Genomic DNA, 5567 nt, shown 5'->3' with positions numbered 1-5567 from the left:
TTCATCACATACAATGGGATCCTTGGCCGCCCAGCGCTAGCCAAGATCATGGCGGTGTCCCACTACGCCTACAACACGTTAAAGATGCCAGGGCCGCTGACCATCATCACCGTGCCCTCCGACAAGAAAGATGCGCTCATCTGCATTGATCAACTTTACCGAGAGGTAGTTGCAGCAACTGTCGCGAAGACACTTGCCCCTGCAGCTGAAGCTCTTCCGACAAGACCCCTTCCGGCAAGACTTCTTCTGGCGATACCTCTTGCACTCACTCCGGCAAGCGCACCTCTTCGGAGTGCCGCGCTCCCGTTGAGGACGTGCTAGAGAGCTCCGCCGGCAAGAGCAAGAAGTCCAAGGCTGCACTACCAGAAACCAAGAAGGTGTCCATCAAGGAGGACGGCACGGGCGGGGTTTTCACCATAAGCTCCACCCTCGACAGCAAATAGGAAGGTGCGCTCATCGCCTTCCTGCGGGCGAATGTCGATGTGTTTGCATGGCAAGCATCTGACATCCCCGGCGTTCCCACGGAGGTGATTGAGCACCATCTTGTTGTGTGTCCTCATGCGCGGTCCGTCAAGAAAAAGGTCAGGAAGCAAACTTTGGAGCGACAAGAATTCATCATAGAAGAGATCAGGAAGTTGTAGGCGGCAGGCCTGGTTAGAGGAGTACTCCACCCCACGTGGTTGGCCAATCCGGTGGTGGTGCGTAAGGCAAATGGTAAGTGGAGGCTGTGTGTTGACTACACAGATATCAATAAATCTTGTCCAAAGGATCCTTGCCCCTGCCACACATCGACCAGATTGTAGACTCCACTGCCGGGTGTGACCTGCTATCATTCCTCGATGCCTATTCAGGATACCACCAGATCTTCATGGTGAAAGAAGACAAAGAGAAGATCGCGTTCATCACCCCATGTGGTATGTACTGTTTTGTACGGATGCCTTTCGGGTTGAAGAGCGCCGGTTCAACATTTGCCCGAGCGGTCCAAATTGGTTTTGAGCCCCAGCTACATAGAAATATGGAAGCCTATATGGATGATATAGTGGTCAAAACCAAGGGCAGGGCCACACTCATACAAGACTTAGAAGAGACATTCGCAAATCTGCATAAGATCAACCTCAAGCTCAACCCAGAGAAGTGTGTGTTCGGTGTCCCGTCCGGCAAACTTCTTGGGTTCTTTGTGTCTCAGTGCGGAAATGAAGCAAATCTCGACAAGATCAAAGTGATCGAGTAGATTGAAGCACCGAAGAGGGTCAAAGACATTCGTAGGCTTGCCGGCTGTGTTGCCGCCCTGAGTAGATTCATCTCCAAATCGGCTGAGCGCACCCTCCCCTTTTTCAAAGTTTTGAGAAAGTCGGGTCCAGTAAAGTGGACTCCGGAGGCAGAGGCTGCACTACAAGATTTGAAGAGGTATCTCTCCTCCACGCCAATACTAGTTGCGCCCAAACCACAAGAGTCATTGCTGCTATACTTGGCAGCAACGAATCAAGTGGTTAGCGACCTGCTGGTGGCGCAGAGGGAACTTGAGGAAGAGGCAATAGTAGCAGCAGAGCCATCGGGTGGCGGGCCGGGGCCATCGCCGGCAGGGTCTGACGCCGGCAAGACAAAAACCCCGGCGAGACCCGGTCCCAGCAAGGCGCAGTCTTAGCAGATGAGCAAAGTAGGACAGAAGAAGAAGATGGTGCAGCACCTAGTTTATTTTGTCAGTTCCCTCTTGCAGGGGCTAGGTCAAGATATTCTGGTATGCAGAAGCTACTTTTCAGCCTCCTCATGGCCTCGAGAAAGCTGCGCCACTATTTCCAAGCACATGAGATCACCGTCGTCACGCGCCTCCCGTTGCAACGAATCTTGCACAACCCAGATGCGACTCGGAGGATTGTGGAGTGGGTGTTGGAGCTGTCGCGCTTTGGCCTCAAGTTTGAAAGTACTTCAACAATCAAGAGCTGAGCCCTGGTAGAGTTCATAGCAGAATGGACCACAACGCCCGACGAGGAGATTCAAGAGACCACCCTCCCCAGCAAGTAGATGAGTAGTGAGTGGATTACGTACTTTGATGGAGCTTTCTCACTCCAAGGTGCTGGTGCCGGCGTATTGCTCGTCACGCCCACCGGAGAGTAGCTCAAGTACATAATCCAGATGCACTTCCCCGGGAAAAATCAATGAACAACACGGCGGAGTATGAGGGGTTGTTGGCCGGTCTCAGAATCGCGGCAGACCTTGGAATCAGAAAGCTCATCGTCAGAGGTGATTCGCAACTCGTCGTCAAGCAAGTAAAAAAGGGCTACCAGAGCCCGTTGATGGAGGCCTATGTGGATGAAGTGAGGAAGTTGGAAGAGCGCTTTGACGAATTGCAAGGAGAGCATGTTCCCCGAGCGGAGAACGGCATTGCTGACGACCTCTCAAAGCGTGTTGCCCTCAAGTTTCCTATGGGACCAGGTACCTTTGTGCTTTAGTTAACACACCCATCCGTTGAACCATCAGCAGGACAGAAAAATGAAGGGAGGCTAGCCCCGGCAAGTACTTTCCCGCTGAGCTTCCAGGAGCCGCTGGCAAGGACGTTGCCGGGAGTCCCAAGCTTGCCGGAGGGCAGCAACCCTCGGCAGGGCCTCACGCCCTGGCCATAGAAGCAGCTGCCCTTATGGCTGAAGTTGAGCCTTTAGTCCTTGTCGTCGAGCCCCAGGCTCCGGCATGGGCGCAACCCACCGTCCGTTTCCTCCAAACAGGAGGGCTCCCCGAGGAGCAGGAAGAAGCAGAGAAAGTAGCCCGTTGGTCCAGCATGTACCAGTTTGTGGATGATGCCCTCTATAGGAGAAGACCAAACAGTGTGAAATTGAAGTGCATTCCTCGAGAGGACGGACTGAGGCTGTTGGCAGAGATACATGGAGGCATGTGTGGCTCCCACATAGGGTCAAGGGCTCTTGCCGGCAAAGCATTCCGGCAAGGTTTCTTCTGGCCCACCACCCTCCAGGATGCAGCTGCACTAGTAACTAAATGTGAAGTGTGCCAGTTCCATTTGAAGAAGCTTCATCAACCCACCCAAGCTCTTCAGACAATCCCTCTTTCCTGGCCATTTTCGGTCTGGGGCCTCGACATACTAGGCCCCTTTCCCCGTGCTGTCGGGGGCTTTGAGTACTTGTACGTCGCGATCGACAAGTTCACAAAGTGGCCGGAAGTGGAGCCAGTGAGAAAGGTAACAGCACAGTCAGCCGTCAAGTTCTTCAAGGGACTAGTCTGCCATTTCGGTGTGCCAAACAGAGTAATCACTGACAACGGCATGCAGTTCACGAGCCGCACCTTCATGCAGTACATTCAAGACCTCGGTAGCAAGGTCTGTTTTGCTTCCGTTGCCCATTCCAGAAGTAACGGCCAGGCTGAGAGGGCGAATGCAGAAGTGCTGCGGGGCCTCAAGACCAGAACTTCCAACAAGCTACACAAGTGTGGAAGGCGCTGCATTGATGAGTTGCCAACGGTTCTTTGGTCAATCAGGACAACACACTAGCCAGATACCCTTTGCCCTGGTATACGGGGCAAAAGCAGTTCTCCCCACTAAACTCATATACGGGTCACCTTGAGTGCTCTCTTATGATGAGCTTGAGCAAGAGCAGTTGCACCAAGATGATGCGATGCTCCTTGAGGAAGATTGTCTTTGGGCTGCTGTGCGGGCCACTGGCTACCAGCAAGCCTTGCTCCGCTATCATAGCCGGAAGGTTCATGCCCGAAGCCTTGAGGAAGGCGACCTTGTTCATCGGCGGATCCAATCCCCCAAGAATCCAAACAAGTTGACGCCAAAGTGGGAAGGCCCTTACTGGGTAATACGAGTCACCAGGCCTGGCGCAGTCTGCCTGGAGAGCAAAGATGGCATTCTGGTGAGCAACTCCTGGAATATTGAACATCTTCGCAAGTTTTACACCTAAGGCACGGTTGTCGGGAGCCCCGGCAACCCCCGTTTCGTACTAGCCTTGCCACTAAGGCATGTAACCCTATGTGCGGAGCCAGGCACAGACCCTGTGCGTAGCCAGGGAAAAGGAATCCCTTAGTATGTATAGTTTCCTGTTGATTTCCATGTTTGTGTATATACGTATATGCATGCTTGTCGAGGGTATTGTACTGCTTTTTCATTCCTGTAAATGTTAGTGAACCACCGAGGTTTCGTGCTTTTGTCCTCACTTCTTTCCAGTCATGGAAAAGACGCGCGATCCCACCAAGGACCCGGCTCCGGCAAGAAGTTGAGAAGACCACCCGGCACGGCGATCCCCGGCAAACCAAACATATAAAGTTTACCTCTTGTCCATTCTTATTCGTAACATGTGACTTGTGTAGTAGAAAACCTCGCCACTCATCTTTAAGGACTCGGGGGCACCCATTTCCGACTAGGACGCTGCTTCGGTCAGAATGGTCGTGGAGACCATTGTCAAAAAGAGGTGGATGGGGGGCTGGGCCCTTTGTCTGTAACCCGGCAGATGTGATTCTTCGGCAGGCGCAAGGGGCGCTGGCAAGGTGGCTTGCCGGAAGGACTCGTTTATTTGCACTAAGGAGGCATTTCGCCTCAGCACGAACATACACGTGCACGAGTTACCGGCAGGACTAGACTTTTTCATTGATATGCTGATGCGAGTACAAAGGTTACATGATACAAGAATGGGCTCGAGAGATTACATTATATAGAAATTACGATTTGGCAAGTTCCTACAATTTAAAAAGAAAGATAGGGTCCCTGTGATCTTCGTTCTTTCCCCTTTCCTCCCAGGTGCAGTAGGTGAAGGCAAAAAGGAAGCGGCGGGGAACGCGCCGATGGAGAGCTTGACGAGGAAGACCCTTGGTAGGGCGCGGGGCCGAGGGAGGGCGGCGGCGCGGTCAGTCGGAGTCGGCGTCCTCCCGCTTGACGCCCTCGTTGTCGTTGTCGCTGTCCTCCTTGTCACTCCCGCTCGAGGAGGTGGGTTCGCCGTCAGAGGGGCTCTCCGCACAACACCTTAAGGGAGTTCCCAAGAGCCCGAAGACCTTGACGGAGAGCAGGCCATCCTCCATCAATTTGAACTGGAGGACGAGCCCCTCCGACAGGCTATGGGCACGAGCGAAGGTCTTCCATCCATGGCGGAGATACATAACATGAGGGGCTGTGATGAGGACATCAATACCATTGTTACACCCACAGCCCCTACTGTTACATATACTGGACCAATTACTAGAGCTCGCGCACGCCAATTAAATTACCAGGTACTTTCGTTTCTTGGTAATGATTCTAATGTTCATGAGATTATGATGCTGCCTAAATTGGATACATTTGTTTTGCTTACAAATGAAGGTCCTAGCTTGGAGAAGGATGAACATTGGAGCAAGAACACGAATGGAGTTGATGGCATGCGCAAGGGGATCAAGAACGGAGTTACAAGTGATGATTTCAGGACTTTGAAGCCGCCATAAGGAGTGCATGAAGCCTTGGACGAAATATACAAGATGCCACTTCATAATATTCGTCCATAGGCTATTCTAGGTGCTGCGTCACCTTATTAATGGGCCAGGCCCATGTAATTTCGAAATACTTAAGTATAGGCTATTTTTAGAGTCCGTAT

This window comes from Triticum urartu, chromosome 6, assembly GCF_003073215.2.
Source record: "Triticum urartu cultivar G1812 chromosome 6, Tu2.1, whole genome shotgun sequence".
Lineage (NCBI taxonomy): Eukaryota > Viridiplantae > Streptophyta > Magnoliopsida > Poales > Poaceae > Triticum > Triticum urartu.
Note: the sequence above shows the minus strand (reverse complement) of the source record.